The sequence below is a fragment of the Ailuropoda melanoleuca genome, chromosome 1, assembly GCF_002007445.2.
Source record: "Ailuropoda melanoleuca isolate Jingjing chromosome 1, ASM200744v2, whole genome shotgun sequence".
NCBI classification, from domain to species: domain Eukaryota; kingdom Metazoa; phylum Chordata; class Mammalia; order Carnivora; family Ursidae; genus Ailuropoda; species Ailuropoda melanoleuca.
In genome coordinates, this window is record NC_048218.1 from 26,336,440 (window position 1) to 26,358,570 (window position 22,131).

The window sequence follows — 22,131 nt, forward strand, 5'->3', positions numbered from 1 at the left end:
CCCTGTGCTGCTCTGCGCTTAGGGCTGGTTTGTGATATGTGAGTTGGCCAGCCATTATCCCAATCCAGTCTTGGTTTTCTTTTCTTTTCTCTTTTCAGTTATTGCACAAAGGAGTTACACTAATCCAAGCTAGAAGCAGACCCCAAACAGATGCATTATATAAGCTGTGAGGTTTTACAACTTGTGACAAGGGACAGAGGGAAAATTCTACTCATTGCAAGGAAATCCTCACTTTAGTTTCAGTGAACCCAAAGCACTTAACACCCATGAACTTTCAGCTGGTCCTCCTTAGCCAGTCCAGTCTCTACCAGGAACTGGCATAATGTTCCTGCACTGGTCACCCCGTAGCGGACTTACTTCTCCATATTCTGGATGCTCAATTACAGGACCATTGCAGGCAAATTTCTTCTTAAACGCCTTCACTAGTTTCTTTTTATTGTAATCATCAGCGATCCTTTGGATGGTAGTAAGGGTCTTCCTGCTGCTTCTCTACTGAATTCTTACATGGACATAATCCTCAGTGCCAGCAGGAAGTACTCGCATCAGCAAAGGGGTGGAAAGAGTAGAGGTTCTGGATAGGGCACATGCTGGAAGGCAGCAGCAGGGGAAGGGGTGAGGGTGGGGAGCAGGAACTGAGTATTGGGAAGGGAGGGGGCTCCAGAGGGGGAGGCTGCTGAGTCCTGAGGCTGCTCATTGACTGGGACATCTCCCAATCCAGTCTTGCTTGCAATATATTCTGCAGAAATGCCTTGACTTTTCCCCCAATAGTTTGATTTCTTTTTCTGATATTCAGAGCTGATACAAATTTTCCAGGATTTTCAAATTCCTCTGGTCATCCCATTGGGAATTTGGGAGAATGAGAAGTTAAATGCAAAGATTCAGACCAGAAGTCTCGCTTTTTAATTTTAAGTAGTTAGAATAGCTTATTATCAAGATTGCACCACAACTAACACTCTATCAAATCAATGAGATGTACTGATATGCCTCCTAATTTTTGTGGTTCCCCAACTCTGGTTTATAGCCTAGCTACATTGGAAATACCTGGGGATTGCTTTACGAATGCCGATCCTCAGTTTTACCTCAGAAATTCTGATTTGGAAGGTACGGTGTGGACCTGGGAATATGCATTTAAACCTCTTTCCAAGCAATTTTTATGAACAGTCATGTTTGGGAGTCATTGCCTTAGTCTAGAACAGTCAGACCCTTTGCAATTATGATGTCTTATTTTCTATTTCTGATTTTAGGACTCCTCCCATTCCAACTACTAAGGATAACAGAACACATTTTAGTCTTTTTTTTTATGAGAGCATATTTAAATTAATTTTTCTTTTAGAATTTCATGACAGTTGTTAAGATAACTGGATACCCCCTAAAGTGTGGCAACGAAAAATTATTGCTCTAACTGTAGGGTGGTTATAGCTACATCTGAACAGGGCACTATTAGAAAATGAGATACTAATCCCCTACAAATTCTTTGCTGCAGTTTTCAGATCTGGAGAAGTAATTTCATCATGTGTTGGTGATTATTTGGGAAAATCCTATTGTGCCTTTTTAAGATGCTAGTTGGAATTGATGGGGGGAAAATGAAGAGAAACAGCTGGAGGCTTTGCAAGTGCGCTCATAAGCCGGATGTTTCGTGCCAGGAGAGAATGCATTTTATGGAAATTTTAAAATAAAAACATTCTACTTCATGAATACATTTTTTAGCACTCTTATTCAGAAATTCTCATACTTGCTTTACTCTAGGGTAAAAAGCACAGATATGCCTGTTACTGAAGATTTAGTTGGCACATTTGGGGTTTATCTGGAGGGGGAGGGCTTGGCTATTGAGATTAAGTAAGTCATAATTCAAACCCTCTGATATTGATCGGAAGTGCTCTTGCTTAGATTGGCACCTGCAAGTACGAGAAAACGAAGTCACTAAAAACCTTTTTTAACTTAAGAACTCTGCCCCCCCAGCCTTCAAGCATCTGGTTGCCCTTCTCTTTCCTGCCAAAGCTAACAGCCAGAGTCCCTTAAGAAGAGGGATTAGATGTAAAATCCTGATAAATCCCATTCAGTTTGAGCTGTGTACCAATAACAGAAGGACGTTTGTTGTCCATCTGTCTTTGGATGATATGGGGGAGCTTTGGCGTTGGCACTGCAATGAAATAGAGGGTTGTGAGTCTCTCTTGCAGTGTATTTTGATTCCGGCTGCAATCACATGACACAGATATATACCACTCTGTACTCCGAAATCACCAAGATAAAATTGCTTAAGGCCTCCATATGATTCTGGGCTAACTAAACAATAACACCTGCATCTAAACAGTCTGTGCGCAGACAAACTGTGGGTTTTCTGTTAGGTTTACCACCCCCCTAGGAACTTTAAATCTCACCGTAGCTGGTCTCTAATTTCTTCTGCTTCTTATTTGTTTATAAGTGCAACTTGGGATTCAAAGCAGAAAAGCATTTGCAAGGCTTTGGGGTTTAGAACTCTACCTTAGAGGACAAAACAAATTAACATGCAAATCCTTTGTATAGATCATTGCATCATCGTCAAGATGGGAAGAGAAAACATTCATTACATTTAATTATAGAAGGTGTGCATACAAGATACGTAGACAATGAGCTATTTAGACATGAAGCCTAAGTCAAGGACAACTGCACCAGAGGCAATCAGACCAGCAGGAATATGTGGCAGGTCCTGCCCAGTGTTTCAAAGCCGCTAGGATCTCCTAGGGCACAAAGGGTGCATGCAGCATATGTTGTGGACTTTGCCTGTGTATTCGTTTTCTACTGCTGCATTACAAATTGCCACAAACATAGCATCCCGCAACATTTGTTTATTATCTTCCGGTTCCCGAGGGGGTCGGAATCTGGCATGTTTTAGTTGGGTTCCCTGCTCAGCGTCTCACATGGGTGAAATTAAGGTCTTGGCTGGCTGCACCCTTATCTGGGAGCTCAACTAGGGAAATTGACTTCCAAGTTTTCTCTCGTTGTTGGCAGAATTCATCTTCTCTCAGCTGTATAACTCAGGTCTCCATTTTCTGGCAAGCTGTTGGCTGGGGATTACTCTCAGCTCCTAGAGGATGCTTTCCACAGGCCAGGGGGCTCCTTTCATAGGCAACTTCCTGCTTGAAGGCCAGCCTTAAGGGTTCGCTTGATTAGGTCAGGCCCACCCAGGATAATTTCCCTTTTAATCAACTCAAAGCCAACTGATTAAGGACCTTAATTATATCTATAAAATCCCTTCACCTTTGTCATATAATGTAACCTAATCATAAGATTGATGTCTCCTCATCATCACAGATTCTGTCTGTACTTCAGGAGGAAGAATTGCACAGGCATATAAACCAGGGGACATTGGGGCACCTGGGGGGCTCAGTTGTTAAGCATCTGCCTTTGGCTCAGGGCATGATCCTGGTATTATGGGATTGAGCCCCATGTCAGGATCTTCTGCTGGGAGCCTGCTTCTTCCTCTCCCACTCCTCCTGCTTCTGTTCCCTCTCTCGCTGGCTGTCTCTTCCTCTGTCAAATAAATAAAATAAATCTTTAAAAAAAAATAAATAAACCAGGGAACAGGGATTTTGGGGAAACCATCTGAGAGGGACACCTCCCACAGGCACCCTAAGATTTAGAGCTTCTGTCTTAATCCATATACCCCGGCCTACTTTGCATTTCACCTCACAACCTATTTTTGAATTTTACAAACTCAAGGCCATTATTTTATTTATGATTTCACTGTACCCCTAATCCTTGGCCTTGAGTTCTTGGATCACCACTTCGTGATTTCTCAACGCCAGTTAGCTATTGTTGCTTTAGTTGAAGACATTACTTTCCCTTCTATACTTGGTTGATTTCCCCACTAGAATACCCTCAAGTTAAGGGATTCACCTGGAATCAGGATGCTCCCTGATTATTGAACCCTTGCCTGATGAATATCTCTGACATATGCAGGGTCTGTGATCCCATGCAAGAAGGAGAGAAAAGAAGTAGAAATCCCTCCAGGATTAGATGTCTGTCTATAAACTTCCACATATATGTTTGGTGGGTAGCCAGAGCCTGTTAGATTGTGAAGAAAAGGAAGAAGGATTCCATCTACCTAGTCAGGCTTACAAATCCAGATCGCTAGAGCCCCTCGAAGCCGCCTGGTGAGACGGGAATGTGAGCTGTCCTGGTCGAGTGGCCCCAGGGACTATGTGAGACCAGAAACATGCATTTTTCTAGAACTCTGATTTTAACTCAGACTGCATTTCTCCATGGAAACAAGGCTTTAAGCAATATTTTGCTGACGAGGTCAGCCTACAAACCCTTTAATAAAGAAAACAGATAAGAAAATGTCGTAAGTGCAGAGTCCTTCCCAATGACTGCTTGTCTGTATTACACACCTACCATTTCTTCTCTTGAGGGACTCGACTTAGGTACTCAACCAAACTGAGCAGGGATGTCCCATTTTGGAGTGTGGAGAAGCATTACCCTACTTTCTAAAATTATTTTCTTGAGTAAGAGTTAATGCCTGTGCTACTGTGAAAGTCAGTTTGGCTGTTCCTCAGATGACTCAGCAATTCCACTCTTAGGCATATACCATAAAGAACTGAAAACAGGTGCTCACACAAAACCTTGGACGCAGATGTTTACAGCAGCGTTGTTCACAAGAGCCAAAAGGTGGAAACAACCCAAATGTTCATCGGCGGGTGAACGGACACACGAAATATGTTATATTCACATATATTATTCTACGTTATATTTATACATATTCTTCTACCTTAAAAGGGAATGAATGAAATTCCGATACAAGCTGCAATACAGATGAACCTTGAAAATTTTTATTTTTCATCATTCCATAAATGAAAGAAGCCAGAAACAAGACTGTGTGCTACATGATTCCGTGTATATGAAATACCCAGCATCAGCAAATCTATAACAACAGAAAATAGATTAGTGAAATGAAAAACAGAAAATAGTTGTTTAGGATTAAGGGAAAGGGGATTCAGGAGGTGAGAGCTAAGTAGTGTGGGATTTCTGCCGTGGTGGTAACAATGTTCCAGAATTGCTATGGGGCTGGTCGTGCACATCTGTGAATAGGCTAAAAACCGTTGCACTGCCCACGTCAACAAATGGTTGAATTATACAGTGTGTGAATCACATCTCAGGAAAGTTGTTCGTAGACTACAAAGTTGTTAACAAACACAAAGGAAATCACGTTGGGTAAACAGAGGCAAAGCATCAAACTCGAAGCCCTTTTCTCAAAGCCTAAGGAAGGAATGGAGCCTCGTCTACGGCAGAATGACGGCCCCTGGCCAGGTCTTCCACTCGCCCCCAGCGTGCATTTTTCTTCAGTTTTTCATCTAAAGAGCTTCACTGAGTCTGTGCTGTCTCTTAAATTAAGATCACTCTCTGGTAAGTGCTTGTGTGGGCTCTGATTTTAGACTCTAGAAAGAACGGTATCTCCTCGTTATCGTTCGAGGTTATTTACTTGGTGCCCTTATTTGAAAGTAGCTCTGTGCAGAGGGTTTGGGGGTGGTGAAGGTGGACATTCACAGCCAGTTTCTGGGAGATTATTAGTGGCTTCGGACACACAGTATCGGTTCAGCACAATAGCTACAAGATCAAACCTCAGAGGGTTTCTTCTGGCCGTAAGGGAAAGGGCAGTGATGTTCTGGAGTTTCATGGTGTCCTATGAGAAGAGGAAGAGACCCCAGAGATGCACATGCACAGGGGAAAGCAGATGAAGACACAGCAAGAAGGCGGCCATCTACAAGCCAAGGAGTGAGACCTCGGAGAAACTAAGCCTGCTGACACCTTGATCTTGGACTTCTAGCCTCCGGAACTGTAATAAAGTAAATTTCTGTTGTTTAAGCCACTGAGCCTGTGGTATTTTCTTATGGAAGCCCTAGATAATTAATAGTCTTCTTTACTAGATTGACTTATTCATTTTTAAAATCCCTATTGCCGTTTGTAGTGGTATGTTCACAGTAAGCACTGTACCATCAGGGTGCAGTCAGAGGAACACAACCACTAGGAGTGATATAGAATAAGGACTTTAGGGGCCCCTGGGTGGCTCAGTCGTTAAGCGTCTGCCTTAGGCTCAGGGCGTGATCCCGGTGTTCTGGGATGGAGCCCCGCATCAGGCTCCTCCGCTAGGAGCCTGCTTCTTCCTCTCCCCCTGCTTGTGTTCCCTCTCTCACTGGCTATCTCTCTCTCTCTGTCAAATAAATAAATAAAATCTTTAAAGAAAAATAGAATAAGGACTTTATTATAGGGAGCTGACCTCATGAAATTATGGGAGCTGGTTAAATAGGCTGTCAAAATCTGTTGTCTTTATGCTGGAATTAGAAAGGCAGGCACCTGGGAGGAAAAGATGGAGGTGAAGTGGTAAAGAGCAAGGACACACTGGAACCCAAGAGTTTGCTGCTGGAACTCATAAGAATGGACTCAAACCCATGTCAGACTCCAATTTTGATGTTGCAGGTGACCTGTAATGGAAACTTGAGCCCTTTATCACAGAACTATACATTCACCCATCCCAGGAGTAGGGGCAGTGGAAAGGGATAGCTGATGGGAGCAGGAGGAGGGCAGACTGGGATCTGCCCCACACCTGCAAGGTGAGCCAGCAACTGGACAACGGTGTGAGTTTCAGTAGGGCCTCATAGAGAACCTGCACCCATCTTCCAAGTATTTTAAAAAAAAAAAAGCTGCTGCTTCACGTCCATCTCTCAGGTATTATTCAAATGTCACTTGCGGTTCACACTAACTTGAAATTGTATTATACAGTGAGGACAGTTCTGGGAAATAGGGTCCTATCGTCGCTAGGTTGACACAGTAGGAATGAGTATGGGTGCTCAATAGTGTTTGTTAAATAAATAAGTGGTGCTGAAGCTTGTGACCCATCGTAGTATCATCATCCCTCTCCTAGAACGGAGAGGACTCATGGAAACCATCTAGCATCTTGTTTGGGAACCTCACGTGTCAGTTTTCCCCTGTGGACTTTGAGGGTATCGAACATTTTATTATGAGGTGGATATTTTATGACTAAAAGAATGAGGATGAATCAAACATAGCAGATAACAATGCTTCAGGAGAAGGTTGAATCGTGAGGGTGAGCTATAGGATTAATTTTTTTAAAGATTTTACCTATTTATTTGTCAGAGAGAGAGAACGAGAGCATGCAAGTAGAGGGGAGAGGCGGAGGGAGAGGGAGAAGCAGACTCCCCACTGAGCAAGGAGCCCCATGCAGGACTTGATCCCAGGACCCTGCAATCATGACCTGAGCTGAAGGCAGATGCTTAACTGACTAAGCCACCCATGTATCCCCGGGATTAGCTTGTAATGTAGCTAAAATATAAAATTTAGACAAAGAATATCATGAGTGGCCCTTGTGGCTTCACACCCACCCTCTAACTAATGTACTCATAGGTTACCTGGTTTGGGAATTAAGCCAGTTTACTTCTTTGTTTCTATTTTGCCTCGTCCATTTACCAACTGCCTTTTATTCATTCAACATGAACTGAAGAGGGAGAAATGGGAATTTCTGAAACACACACTGTGACATTGAAACATTTTGCTCTCTAAATTTCCCAGGGACCAGGAGTTTGAAGTGGAACAAAAAAACAGCATTGCTGTTGATTGCTTATATTGAAGGACAATATATGTTTCAACACATTAACTCACAAAGATGATTTATTACCACAGCATCCAAACAATGCTCTGCAACCGATGACTGTAGTTTTTAGATAAATGATAATTTGCATGAACAATGCTTACTCCCTCTATCGGGGACACGTGAAGCATCTCAGCTCTTACCCCGAGGTCCCATGGACATGGGAGATTTTTCTTTTCCGTCTGCCAGGGTCACATCAGGAAGCAGCAGATCAGAACGGTGGATCTGTCACTCATTCTTACAATCTTCCCCTTGGCCACTGTGAAAGGGAGCTGTAGTTGCAGGAGACAGAGTGCTTGCTCGGGCTAACCCAAGTGACCCTTCGAAGGCTGACTAGCACACATGGCAACGACTTTGCCAAAATGTCGGCAGTGGAATAATTGGTTCAAATATTATTCAGATATTAGCTGGTTTTATTTATCCAATTAAATCTCAGCCATCAATTTTTAAACATGCATTGTTGCAGGTTGCTGGCATTCCTCTTTTAATTGGTTTTGATTCTGCAGAATGATTTTTTTCATCTCTCCAGCTGTTCCATCAGAATTGAAGGAAGAGAAAATCACCCCGTCACCCTCTTCTCTCGTCCTAATGAACTAAAAGCAACAAAACTGTGAATGTACATGGATTTTCTTGACTTTTTCTTTTAAATTACAAACATTAAGAATGATAACCAACTCTTAGTCCTCAACCACTTCCATCTAGAATTATGTGCAGGACGCCGCATATGCATGGACTTGGCAGTTATATGAGAGGAATTTGCATATTCCCCAAACAATGCAGATAGGAAAGAGATGAGCTGAAATGGGATTGAGGAAGAGATAATAAGTCATAAATGATAATCAGGAAGATCCTGATAGATCAGTGGCAAGGATCTAACACAGCTCTACAGGTCTATAAAATTCCTTGATTGCTGCCTGTGTGACAAAGAAAGGGATCCCGTCAGGACATGCTTCTTTGTGTCTCACCATTGCAGCTCACCTCTCTCCTCCCTGCTCATCAACTCCACAGCACAGAGGAATTAAACAGGCTCTCTCTCCCGGTTCTCCTTTGCGCACTGAAAAATTGAGACTCACTCGAACCACTAGAGGGATCTCTCTTCTCGGGAAAGGAAAAAATTTAAAAAAAAACAAAACGAAATTGTACAATACACTGTTCACTTGAAATGACACAAGGAAAAGCCAAGCAGGACCACAAATGAACTATTGCAATTTTCAAAGATGTTTCCATGTCTGCAGAGGGGCTCTGCCTCTGGAGAGTCTGACCTTTCCAAGGTCCTGAGAGAATGTGGCCAATGTGGACTTCGTCGCACAAACACACTTGAACTACTTGAGTGGGTTTTGCGGTAGCTTGAAGGGAGAAGGCTACGGGCTGCAGAGAGGACAGTGACAGGCTGGATCATTAAGGCCAGTTGAATTTGTAACTCTGATTTTATGGTCGTTTTGAAGAACTTCACATTTTGACATTTCAAACCCTAACATTTTTTGGAAAAAAATGAGAGTGAGGTAATACACACACACACACACACCCACACCCACACACACCATCATTTAATTTCACAGTTTATGAAGCAGATATTTGTATCACCATTTTATATACATGAAATCAGACTTGGGGGAAGTTAAGTCATTTGCTTAACCACTAAAGTGGAAAAGCCAGAATTTTAACTCAGCTCAGGTCCTTTCTCTTTTACTCAAGCTTCCTGTGGAAACAACTAGAATTTTGGAAGAATGTGACTGTTCTAGTGCACGTATCTGATAGCTAAGAAGTATAGATAATAGTCATATAATATGAACTTTTGAAAAACAGTCCTCAGGAAGTTCAGAGATAACATTTAATAATTTTATAGAGACATTTAAAAGGGAAGATGGCTGGAGAAAAAGAACCACAAAAGTGAATTTTTGACAGAACAGTCTCACAATTGTAAAGGAAAGAGATACCCCTGAAGGCACTGGACTAGTGATACAGAAGGGTTTTACAGGATGGGTGAGATAGATGGTAGGAGCGTCACCACTAAGGGCCATGTGTGAAGGAGTGAAGCAGATCTATGGAGAGCACGTGAGGTCGTTGAACTTGAGTGGGTTTTTATAAGAAGCCCATGCATGTGAATAATGCCAAGGACAGTTCAGGCTACACGGAGAGAGAGAATAATGAAGGGTGAATTTGGTATGTAGGGCAGATTGCTTAAGGACAACAGTTGCAAGCAAATCAGTACTCATTTTCATGTATTTAATCAACCTTTTAAAAATACACTGAATGTGGGGCACCTGTGTGGCTCCGTCACTTAACCATCTGCCTTTGGCTCAGTTCATGATCTCAGGGTCCTGGGATCGAGCCCTGAGTCGGGCTCCCTGCTCAGCGGGGAGTCTGCTTCTCCCTCTCCCTCTTGTTCTGCCCCTCCCCTCGCTCTTGCTCTCTCTCTTTCAAAAAAATAAATGAAATCTTAAAAAAAAATATTGAATGTTCTATCAGGAAAATAAAGTCAAATTTGGAAAGTTAAAAAAAGAAAGCTTGGAAGGGGTAAAACAGATATAATTAAGGAGGGAAGATGGAGTGAAGACTATTATTGCTGGCTCAACAGCAATCCTCCAGCCCTCCTCAACCCCTGCTCTCTGGGGACAGACCCCTGAGGTTTTTCAAGTACTGGGTGGTGTTTGGCTTCAAGAGTGAGTAGAGCTTTCCTGTACCCCAAGAGTTGAGTCCTGATTACTTTAAACTTATGCCAGACCCAGCTATTCCATTCACTCTCCAAGGGCTTGCTTAAGGATGAGCACATGACGTCATTTTGACCCAAGAGACACAGGGGGAAAGGCTTGTCTGGGGAATGGCTGAACATGTTTCTCTGTTTTAACAAGAGACACTGAAAGGGAGGCTCCCTCTCCTCTCTTCTGGACTTGAGATACTGTTGTTAGATGTGGGATGCCCGCAGCGGCTGCAGTCATTCCGAGTCATTACTGGAGGAGCCCATCCAGTCCTGGTGATGTAGGTCAGGACCCAAAAAAACTAAGCATGGCCATGCCTCCTTAGGTCTTGTGGTTACGCAGAGTGTGTTTTCCTAATTTGTGCCAGCCATCCTTTACGTCTTCTTGTCCTTGCTGACAAAAGTATCTTGACTGAGACTCAGGTGATCACTTTATTTTAAAAAACAAAAATCCTGTACAAAATGAGAAAAGATATGACTTAAGCGAAGTTCATATACAAGTACTTTGTATTTTCATGAAGTGCAAAGCCAAGTGGAGTAAATAAAAGTCCATAACATTGTTTGAATGCTGGGAAGCTAATGCTATCAGTGTGTGAGCTCAGAGGCAGGAAGACTGTTCAAAACAATGGCTAGACTCTTTGACATGGCGATTGCACTTATATCTACTGGTATTTCCAGAGTAACTTGGACGCAGCTCTTCACCGGCTCATTTGTATCGCTCTACAAAGCAGCTGCCTTCCTAACAAGGACCTGCTGCTACTTCCCAGGTGCATCCTGAGGCATGATTAGTCCCATCTCCTTTGCATCCAAAAAAAAAAAGTCAGTCTGATCATTTTTGCCTCTCACTCTTCCTTATGTTGTCCTTCAATCTGGAGTGCCCTCTTCCCTTGTTTTTTCCTGTCCCATTTGTCTAAGCAATTTGTATTATTCTCAATGTTTATCTCTTGTCTGGCTTTGATACCTTCAGTCTCATTGCTTCCTCTCGTTTATGATTTCCAAAATATTCACTGGAAGTATTATATCATGACTCGCATAATTTAAAAGTATGTGTGTGTGTGTGTATATATATTTATATAAATATATATATGTTAATATTGTCTCTCCAACATAATGATTTCTGTGACTATCATGTTGTTTTACATAGCGTTTGCTCAACAAAGACTGTTGAGATTGGAAGAAGTAAGACTGACTGGGTAATTCGTAACCAACCAAATATAAAGGGCCGTGGGGGTGGAGTTAAAGACGTTGGGAAGATAGTGAGTGGGATTTGGTTGTGGATGAGTATTCTATGAAAAGAGGAAGAAATGGTGGATTACAAGATTTTTGGTTTCGGTGTCTGGAGATCCTCTTGGTGCTGTCGATGGAAATGTTTAATTGTAAGAGGAAGCTTGTTGGTGGAAAAATAAGAGATACCACTGGGACTTGGACCAGCCCTATGTGGTGGCCACATGGTCAACTTTTTTATGTTACAATTTAAAGGTACTAAAGGAACTGCTACCTCAAAGCATTTCCCCCATCAGTCTTCCAGAATGCCTGCCTTGTCTAATTTCAATTCCTCCTTTATATATTGCCTTACCATTCTGGGGCTAAGACCCAGCAAACTGTATTTTCTGGACTCATTTGCCAACTCACTTCCTGTTAGATCCTGCCAAGAAGCACTGGAGTGACATGAACACAAGAAGGAGGGAGGGGCTTCATTATTCCTGTTTGCTATTCCTACTGGCATCACCTTGGAGTGACATTTCATCCCTGTGGGAATAGTTTGTCTTAACAGTGACAGTTGATTTCAATTGCCAGCTTCTTCGAACTCCCAAAACTAGTTAATTGCTCCTCTGCATAAGGACCAACAGCAGCCAGGCACTGCCCCTCCTTAGAAGTCTGAGTCCCAATTCTGCAAGGCCCCTGCTCTGAGATCCTAGTAATCTAACCACTTTCTTTTTATTCTTCCAGCAGTATGGGTGCTAGCTGCTTGTTATCTCTGGGTCATCTTTAATGTTCTCTATTGCTCTTGCAGCCCTCAAATACCTGTATAACCAGACTGTATACTAATTCTTTTTTTTTTTAAGATTTTATTTATTTATTCGACAGAGATAGAGACAGCCAGCGAGAGAGGGAACACAAGCAGGGGGAGTGGGAGAGGAAGAAGCAGGCTCATAGCAGAGGAGCCTGATGTGGGGCTCGACCCCATAACACCGGGATCACGCCCTGAGCCGAAGGCAGACGCTTAATTGCTGTGCCACCCAGGCGCCCCAAGACTGTATACTAATTCTATACTGAATTATTTTTGTGGAAATACTGTGTTTTCTGTTTTCTGATGACATCTGACTGATACACTGGTAGAAGACTATATCAGTTGAAGGGCTAAATAAATAGAATGGTGTTCTCCAATAATTCAGAAGGAAAGGTCAGAAAAGGATTTATGATTGAAAGTAGCATTTGCAAATGACCTTGAATATGATTACCATTTAGAGGTGCAAAGATGGGGTGGAAAAAGGCTTTCAAGGCAAGAAAGCACTATGAAAAATACTCATTAGTAGGAAAAATATTGTAAGTAGGTGGGAAATCAGTATGTAAAAGATATATCTGGTACAAATTTGTAAACATAGGACTGGATCAGATCTTGGTGGTGGTGGTGGGGGAGTCTTAATGCCAGTCTCAGAATTGCTGAAACATCAAAGGCTTTTGAGTAGCTGTGTCGTAATATTAGGAGATCAGAGGAGGACAGAAAGAAAACATACTTGTTGAACACTTAGACTTTGAAAAATTATGTAGTGAGTATGAATAAGCTCTGGGTTACCCCAGGGATAATGGGGTTGTCATATTCTTTTATTTTTTCTAAACCATATTTAACCTGTTTTGGAGTTCCTAATCATCTGACTGACCAGGACATCTAGTATCAGTCATTAGTGGGACTTGATATTTACTTTCATCTAAGAAGCTAGGGTGTGAATAATTGCATGAAAAGGGGGAGGTCCCTGGTCCTTAGTTCATGATGGCCACCATCGTTTTCTTGTTCATTTTATTGCTGGGCAAGTCTGTTGAGAGCTACAGAGCTTCTCTTGTTGAGGTCCAGAGACATCCTTCATATGGTTCTCTTTGCCACAAGAAACTCATAGCTATTCTCAAGGTCAGGGTGTTTCATTTTCAGTCTCTTTGGATTCCTATCTTCATCACCCTTCAGAAGTTCTACCACCTCCTGAGCTTTGCTTGGAGCAGAATACAGGTCCTATATGTTCCTTGTAGTAGGCAGAGTAATGGTCTCCCCAAGATGTTACATCCTAGTTCCAGAACTTGTGAGTATGTTACATTACATGGAAAAGGGGAACTAAAGTTGTGGAAACAATTAAGGTTGCTAATCAACTGACTTAACATAAGGATATTTTCCTGGATTATCTGGGTGGAACCAATGTAATAATAAGGGTCCCTGAATGTCCAAGAGTTTAGCAGAAAACAAGGTTAAAGTGTAAGCAGTGTGAGAAGGACTCAACCTGTCGCTGTTGGCCTTGAGGATGGAGGAAGAGGACCAGGAGCCCAGGAATGTGGGCAGCTTCTAGAAGCTAGTGAAGACTGGGAAACAGACTTTCCTCTAGAGCCTCTAGAAAGAGCCCTGCTGACATCTGATTTTGGACTGTGGACTTCTGGCCCCACTGATACGTCTGTTGCACTTCCAAGCTACAAAACTATTAGATAATACATTTTTGTTGTTTTAAACTGTAAGTTTGTGGTGATTTGTTACAGTAGCATAGGAAACGGATCCACTCCTGGAGCGGCCACAGCTCTTTCCCTTAGACATGGGACGCCTCACTCCATGTCCATGTTTCCAACAGTTTGCCTTCTTTCTATCGCAACTCCAGAATATCCACCCTTCCCTTCTGTGCGGTAACTACAGAAATACAGGGATGTTTCTGTAGTATAAACCCTGAAATACATGAATATTTCATTTTCCCCAAGAAAAGCCTAGGCTTTTTTATATGTCTGCAAACCTCAGTCCACAGGCCAAATCTGGCCCATTTCCTGTTTTTGAAAATAAAGTTTTATTGGAATACATTCATGTATATATAGTTTATGGCTGCTTTCTCACTATAATGGCAGAGTTAAATAGTTCTGACAGAGACCATATTAAATATTTACCGTCTGGCCCTTTGCAGAAAAAGCGCACTAATCGTAGTAAGAAAACTATGGCTAATCTTCGGGTGAGTATAGGGGTGAGTATGAGAGCAGCTTGATTTCCTTTTCTGCTGTTCACCTACAGCAGCAAGGAGTCAGACAGCAGTTTGAATTTCAGTAGATTAACTCATGGTTGGTGTGTAAAGAGCTGAATGGTAGCCTCTGAGATACCAGGTTCTGATCCCTGGAAACTGTAAGAGCTCCTTATTTGGAAAACAAAGAGTCTTTGCAGATGTAAATAAGTTAAGGATCTCCAGATGAAGAGATAACCCTGGGTTCTCCTGGTGGGCCCTGAATGGCATCACAGGTGTCCTTGTAAGAAAGAGGTAGGAGACTTGAAGACAGCGTGGAGACAACGGCAGCCATGGGAGTGATACAACCCCCAGGCCAAGAAACACCAAGGGAAGTCAGCAGCCCTGGAGCTAGAAGAGACAAGGAGTAGGCTCTCCTCCAGAACCGCAGGAGGAAGCATGACCCTGCTGTCAGCTGGATTTTGGACTTCTGGCTTCCAGAACTGTGAGAAAGCAAATTTCTGTTGTTTGAAGCCACGAAGGTTGCCGTCATTTGTTACAACAGCAGTTGGAAACGAATACAGATGGGAGGACCATTTTGAGAAGACAGCAACCTTTTCTCCAGCCCACATGATTGAAGCCAATAGAAATGTTATCTGCTTAGGAATTCCAGACTCATTACTTCACATAATATCTGGCCTTGCTGGAAGAAATACAAAGAAATGCAAAGGAACATGCTTTGGGGACTTATAGATTTTTTGTGGGTATTCAAATCATTTAACAGTATATAAATGATTTCACAGTAATACAGTCAAAGTTCTTAGAGTAAATCATTTTGATTCCCACTTCTGTCTGGCACAGGGAAATAATCAGCATTTCAGAATGAGCACTTGGCTCTTCTATCCCTGCCTCAATAACTGCTTACGGAGCAAACGATATGCCAGCTTACTTTCCCTCTCTTTTTATTATCAAACTTTCAAACCCAATATATATACATATTATATTATGTTATATTATATTACATATATTTAAGAAACTCTTACTTACTCTGAGAGATGGATACATATTTGAACCCTTCATAGCTACAGTATACTTTTCTAGCTTTAATATGTCCTGTGTTACTCTTTCCTGAGGAAGCTGCATATTTTGGGAAAGTGGATAATAATAAAATGATCTATTTAGTGTTTGGGCCGATTATTAATAAAATTCCTACAAGTCATCGTATTATTCATTTCACTCAAAGGAATTCAAAGGAGAGTCCTTAAATTCACGTAGAAGGGTGACTAATCCCTCTTCTGGGGAGCAGACCCCTCTGCTCCAGGGCGTTGAATTCTCTTTGTCCTGCAGCGGATGCAGGAACACGTTCTGTGCTGGCTGGACTTCTCACGGGGGTCACCTCACAGGATGTGCACTCACGTCCTACAGGGGGCCTACTACTGCTCACCTCCTGCCTTGAGGTCTCACTGAGGCTGAGATGGTCTGCTTCTGAAGTTCATTAGGCTTCTCAGAAAGTCCCTCCGTTTGAGCAACCTCTTGTGGTGGCCAACTCAACAGGGTACCTTCGTAAGGACTCTCCCTTCTTCGCTGCTTACATACCTCTCCATCATTTCTAAACCCTTCACTCGCCCAGCCCCTTTTATCTTAGGCTGTGTTCCGGGGGGCCAGGAACCCAAGCAGAGGCATTAGTATACTACAGTCAAAGGAAAACATCAGTAGATACTAATTGTTAAAACCTTTTTATTATGGATATTTACAAATAATCACAAAAGTACAAAGGAATAAAATGGAACCCCATGAACCCTTCATTCATGTACCCTTCCCCCAGAGTATTTTTGAAGTAGATTTCTGGACATTTTCACTGGGAGGTGATCAACAGATTAATACATATCTAATGTTGCTACTTATTCCCAGATCCCCTTCATAAGGACTGTATCCTCGTAGAGCCCTCTCACCAACAAGATATGAAAGTCTGTTTCTTCAACAGAGTATGTTGTCAAGCTTTTGGATTTCTGCCAATCTCATCCATATAGTTTTAGTTGCACTCTCTTATTGTGGGCAACATTGAGCATGTTTTTGTGTTTATTTGTGAATTCTTTGTTCATATCTTTTGTCTGTTTATCTATAGAAGTTAGGTAAAAGGGAAGTTATTCTTCTTGTTTTTTCAAAAGATATATAATACCAAACATATAGATTTATATAGTTCCACACCCAGTGTGGAGCTCAATGCGGGGCTTGAACTCACCACCCTGAGATCAAGACCTGAGCTGAGATCAAGAGGTGGATGCTTAACCGGCTGAGTCACCCAGGGGCCCCAAAAGGTCTTTTATATTATGGAAATTAATACTTCATCTGTGATATAATGTGAAAATACATTTTTTCAGCGTTTGTTAATTTACCCAGTTTTGGTGTTTTCTTGCATTTTTTGGACCATATTTTTAGAAGATGAAGACCTTACAAAGTAATTGTTGGAGAAGAGATTTGTATGAGAAATCATGCTACATAAATATTGAGAGTGAATTAACCTTTCCTAAATACTTTGTGGGAAATTTACAGTAAAAGTTTCAAGTTTCAAATGATCTCATAGCATGCTAACATCTGACAGTTAACATTTTATCTAATTGTCTAGGCTTTTTTTTTATGCTTTCTTACACTTTTCTTTGTTTCTCTCTCCCTGAGTTTTCTAATTCCATTCTCTCTCTCTCTCTCTCCCTCTCTCCCTCTCTCCCTCTCTTTCATGTGCAAGGCACAATGCCAGCCAGGCTCTAGACATATTATGATGAGCAAACAGCAGAGTCTAACAGAACAAACATTAATCAATAAGCATCCAACAGCAGTAGAACTGCAACTCTGACAGGGCTGGAAGGAGGGATACAAGGCACCGTTTGAGCCTATAATTGTCTTTTCACCAGCCACAGGGGACCAGGAGAAGGCTCTTCAAAGGAAGAGCTAACATTGAATAAAACTCTGAAGGATGAGTAAGAATGCACTAGAAAACAAAACAAAACAAAACAAAAAAACAGGCGAGCTAGACTTTTTGGCAAGTGAACAATGTCTGAAGAGGGAGAGGGAATGTGGAAGCAGAACAGACTTAGAGCCGAGCTGGTGTGACTGGAGGGGAGAGAGCCCCGGGAGCCTGGGGGTAGACAGGGAAGGGCAGGGCTGCCGGGGCCATGCCAAGGAGATGCGTCTTTACTCTAAGAACATTTCAAAGCCATGGACGGATTTAAAGAGAAGGGAGTGGGTATGATCAGATCTGTATTTTGAAAAGGTCACGCTGACTCCTGTAAGGGAGACAGATTATAAGGGTGCCTGAGTGGGAAGAGGAGCTCAGGCAGCAGGCAGGTGCTGTGGGAGAGGACGGGGGGCAGGGGGGATCCAGCTGTCTGGCAGCAGGGGCGTTCCCGGTGCATTTTATACCAGAGTGTCTCTGTTTTTTGATTCCTCCTCTTGTGACAAAGCTATTTTCAGAAATAATCAAATGAAACCAAAAGTTTATGATGATAAAGACTAGAAAAGAAATACAGACAAGAAAAAAATGTCTTTCACTGAACTTTGTCTCATGCCAATTAAAAAAATTGAAAGATCAAATGCACATGCAGCACCGAAATGGATAAACACACAGCTCTTCATTCCATTGCTTTTATATCTATTTAACAGTTTGAACTTCAGCCATCAGTTACAGTTCTATTATAATATCTTATATAAATAATCTTCTGATAATTAGTAAGTGAATTTTGTTAAAACCAACATTTAAGCAACAATTCAGTCATCGTTCTAATGGAACAGTTTTTTTTTTCTTGATTCAATTGTTAGTTTTAAAACTATTAGTGGGGCACCTGGGTGGCTCAGTCGGTTAACTGTCTGCCTTGGGCTCAGGTCATGATCTTCCAGTCCTGGGATCAACCCTGAGTCAGGCTCCCTGCTCAGCGGGGAGTCTGTTTCTCCCTCTGCTCCTGCCCCCTCCCCCCACTTGTGTGCGAGCTCTCTCTCTCTCTTAAATAAATAAATAACATCTTCAAAAAAAAAATTACTAATTAAAGAACAATACATTTCAAGTTTAGAGATACTGTTCAATACATATGAATTAAAATTTGTACTTAGCAAATGGACTACTGTACCATACTGTTTCCCTTTTTAATGTTTTTAACACAAATAACTTGATGGGGCGCCTGGGTGGCTCAGTCGTTAAGTGTCTGCGTTCGGCTCAGGGCATGATCCTGGCGTTCTGGGATCGAGCCCCACATCAGGCTTCTCCGCTAGGAGCCTGCTTTTTCCTCTCCCACTCCCCCACCCCGCCTGTGTTCCCTCTCTCACTGGCTGTCTCTCTCTGTCAAATAAATAAATAAAATCTTAAAAAAAAAAAAAAACAAACAACTTGAATTACTTCAAGTAACTCAAGTTCTCCCTCTTCGTCTTTACAATCACTGTGCTATCATTGTATATTTTGAATCTGCCATTCAAATGAAAAAAAATGAAAGCTACATGCAGCACCCAGTGTGAGTTCAAATGGTTTCTGAACCATTACAAAGTTATTTTAAAACGAAAGCATGTGCTGAATCCACACGTGCTAAAAACTGACTGTACAACTGGAAATTCTCCAAATTAACTTCCCTTTAAAAAATATAATCTTTATTGAAGAATAAGTGATAAAACTGTGCTAGTTTGAAGCTTACATACATATTAGCAAAATTTAACATTCGCCACAGCAATTATTTAGAATTTAGATCAACAAAAACGTCAGGGAGTAGGAGTATTTTTATCGCTGACATTGTTGAGAAGGGCCAGTGCACAGTAATAATGAAAAGAATGTGCTTTCGAAGTCTCTATAAATAAGATTCACCCTTTTACTGCCTCCCCCTGAGAAAGACCTCACCCACCACTTGGTCCACCGCTGGGTGACTCTGAATGCAGAGAAAAATGGATACTTTCGCAGGAGGAGTAATTCAACAGGGACCCACACCTCGTCCTGGCTCTTAGACAGTTTATGCTGTAGGTAAGGAGAAAGGACCTAAGTCTCTGATTTGATGGCCTTCTCGTGCCTGCCTGATGGAGAGGATATCTGGTAAGAGCGAACCCCTGAGAATGTACATTGGCTTGAGGCTGACTGATTCTCTCCCTGGCCTAATTCCAGCCTGGCTCCTCTGAGCCCTCTTCTGGGTAAGGCCCAACCTCGGTCTATAAAGACTCACGCAAAACATTAACGTAGAATCTTAGAGCTAACGACTGTATCCCTGGGGGGACTCTAATCCTCCTAAAGTGCCTGCCCAGGGAAACCCAAGGCTGCCAAAAGACTTTGCTGTTTGCTCCAACCAACACCTGAACGTGGGGCCCCTGTCTCCTGGCCTCTGTGGGAGGATAGGAGCCTAACTTGCAGACGCACCAGCTGACAAACCCAGACGAGCTTCACATGCCCCAAACCCCCTCTTCCTGCTTTTTTGTAATTTTTCACTTCCCTGATTCTACTGAGCCCCTGCTCACTGTCCTACCCCTCCCCCTTCCTATTCCTTCATTCCCCCTTTAAAACACCCAGTCACCTCAGTACAGACAGAAGTGGAATTCAGTTCACACTGGGCTCTTTACCCTTTTGAATAAAGTAATATACTACATCCCCAATATGGTATCTTCCCGGTTAAATCTATCCTTTCCATTTTAACTTGTGTCCAGTTTTGTTTATCTTCGATAAGACTTACAAATCTTTCTAAATACATATTTGATCAAAGGCAGCCTCATGAAGGAGAAGCACCACTGGGGTAAAAGCCACAGGAAAATTCTACCAGATAGTCCTTCAAATGAAATACATTTGACTCTATTGAAAGCAGGTAGTGATAGAAGTTGGACCAGGCGGTGGACTGGTGGAAATGGAAGCAGTTTGCCCTTTGGTGGGAACTAGCAATAACAGATGAAGAATTTAACTACGGGCTTTGGAGTTGCTGGAGTACAAGCCCACGCTAGATGGAGCAAGAAACTTGCAGTATTTTACTAGGTTAATGATAATTGCAAAAACACAAATTTGTAAATAATTTGGAGATTTTTAAATGACAACAGTCATGAGATCAAACAAAAGCTTTCAGTTTTCCAGCAATTTGTATGAGATGGGCTCAAAGGGCTGACGCCCTAATGAGAATTTTAAGAAGTCAAGTAGCACGATACCTTTCTATGCTATTTTGCCACGTTCTCGCTCCACCATAGCAATAAATGTGGTGATAGGACAGCAAGTCACATATATACACAGAGGCACAGATATTCTGCTTATTAATTGCAGACATTCCATTTGCTAATAAATCATTCACTTATTCTGTGAAATAGGTGATGGTTATTGAACTCCAGGCTCTGAGCTGTGAAGGGGTCCCTGTCCTCACAGAGTTAGAGACCAGTTATAAAAGAGGTAGAAATGCTCCAGGAATGTCTTACTCAAATGTTCTTGGATCCATTCCTTGCCCTTCTCAGCTCTGCTCTGTATCTCAGGAGATCTGAACTTCTGGGCTGCATTTCCCAGGCTCAGCTGGATTTTGGCTGGGTTTGGCCAAAGAAGGGCACTGAAGAGAGACTGAAAGGTGGCAGAATTAGAGAAGCCAAGGTTTTTGTCCTCTTGCCCCACTCAGGCAGCATCTTTGGAAATAGCTCCTTCTCCTCCATCGCTTGAAATTCTGGGGGCACCTGGGTGGCTCAGTGGGTTAGCATCTGACTCTTGATTTTGGCTCAGGTTGGGATCTCAGGGTTGTGAGATCGAGCCCCTGCATCTGGCTCCATGGTCAGTGGGAAGTCTGCTTGAGATTCTTTCTCTCCCTCCCCCTCTCCCTCTGCCCCTACCTCCACCCCTGCTCTCACACTCTCTCTCAAATAAATAAATCTTAAAAAAAAAAAAAAAGGAAGAAAGAACTTCTGTTTGACAGGCCCACCTTCTGGTTTCTAGTACGTCAGTTCACAAGGGCTGAATATGTGTATCTTTTCCCAACTCTGTATTTGGCTATGAGTTGGTAGCTTGAAGTCAGCCATGGTGGGATATCTATGCCATAGAAATTGGCAAACAGTTTTTCTTATTCCCCGACAGAGCTGGATATTAAACATTAATCAGTACACCACTGGTTCTAGTAACACCGTCTCTTTAAGTTGTTCCTCGAATTCTAGGGGTGGTAGTTGGCTTTCTATGGCTGTTATTGGCTCAGTTGGCTGAACTTGCCAATGCTTTCTTCCTCTGTGGAATGAATTCCTTGTAGTAAATCACCTCTTCTGGAATATCTAGAGTAGTTTCTGTTTTTCTGATGGGATCTTGACTGATAAAGCAGGGCACCTAACTTGGACTTGGGTATTCAGGGGAAGATCTTCAGAAGTTATGTCATATACCTTTTTTTTTTTTAAGATTTATTTATTTATTTTAGAAAGAGAGAGGGTGAGAGCAGAGGAGGGCCAGAGGGAGAGGGAGATGAGCAGACTCCTTGCTGAGTGGGGAGCCCAGGACCCTGAGATCATGACCTGAGTTGAAATCAAGAGTCGGATGCCTAACCGACTGAGCCACCCAGATGCCTTGTCATATACCTAGTTTTTAAATGGTTAAAATGGATAGAACTTGGCAATGGGTTGAGAGGGTAAGAAAAAGGCATGATCCAGCGTTG

General features: G+C 42.3%; 1 pseudogene; it reads right to left on the minus strand.

Moving 5' to 3' along the window:
• Nucleotides 1-257: 257 nt before the first annotated feature.
• Nucleotides 258-586, minus strand: LOC100466641 (annotated as a pseudogene).
• Between the last annotated feature and the right edge of the window lie 21,545 nt (nucleotides 587-22,131).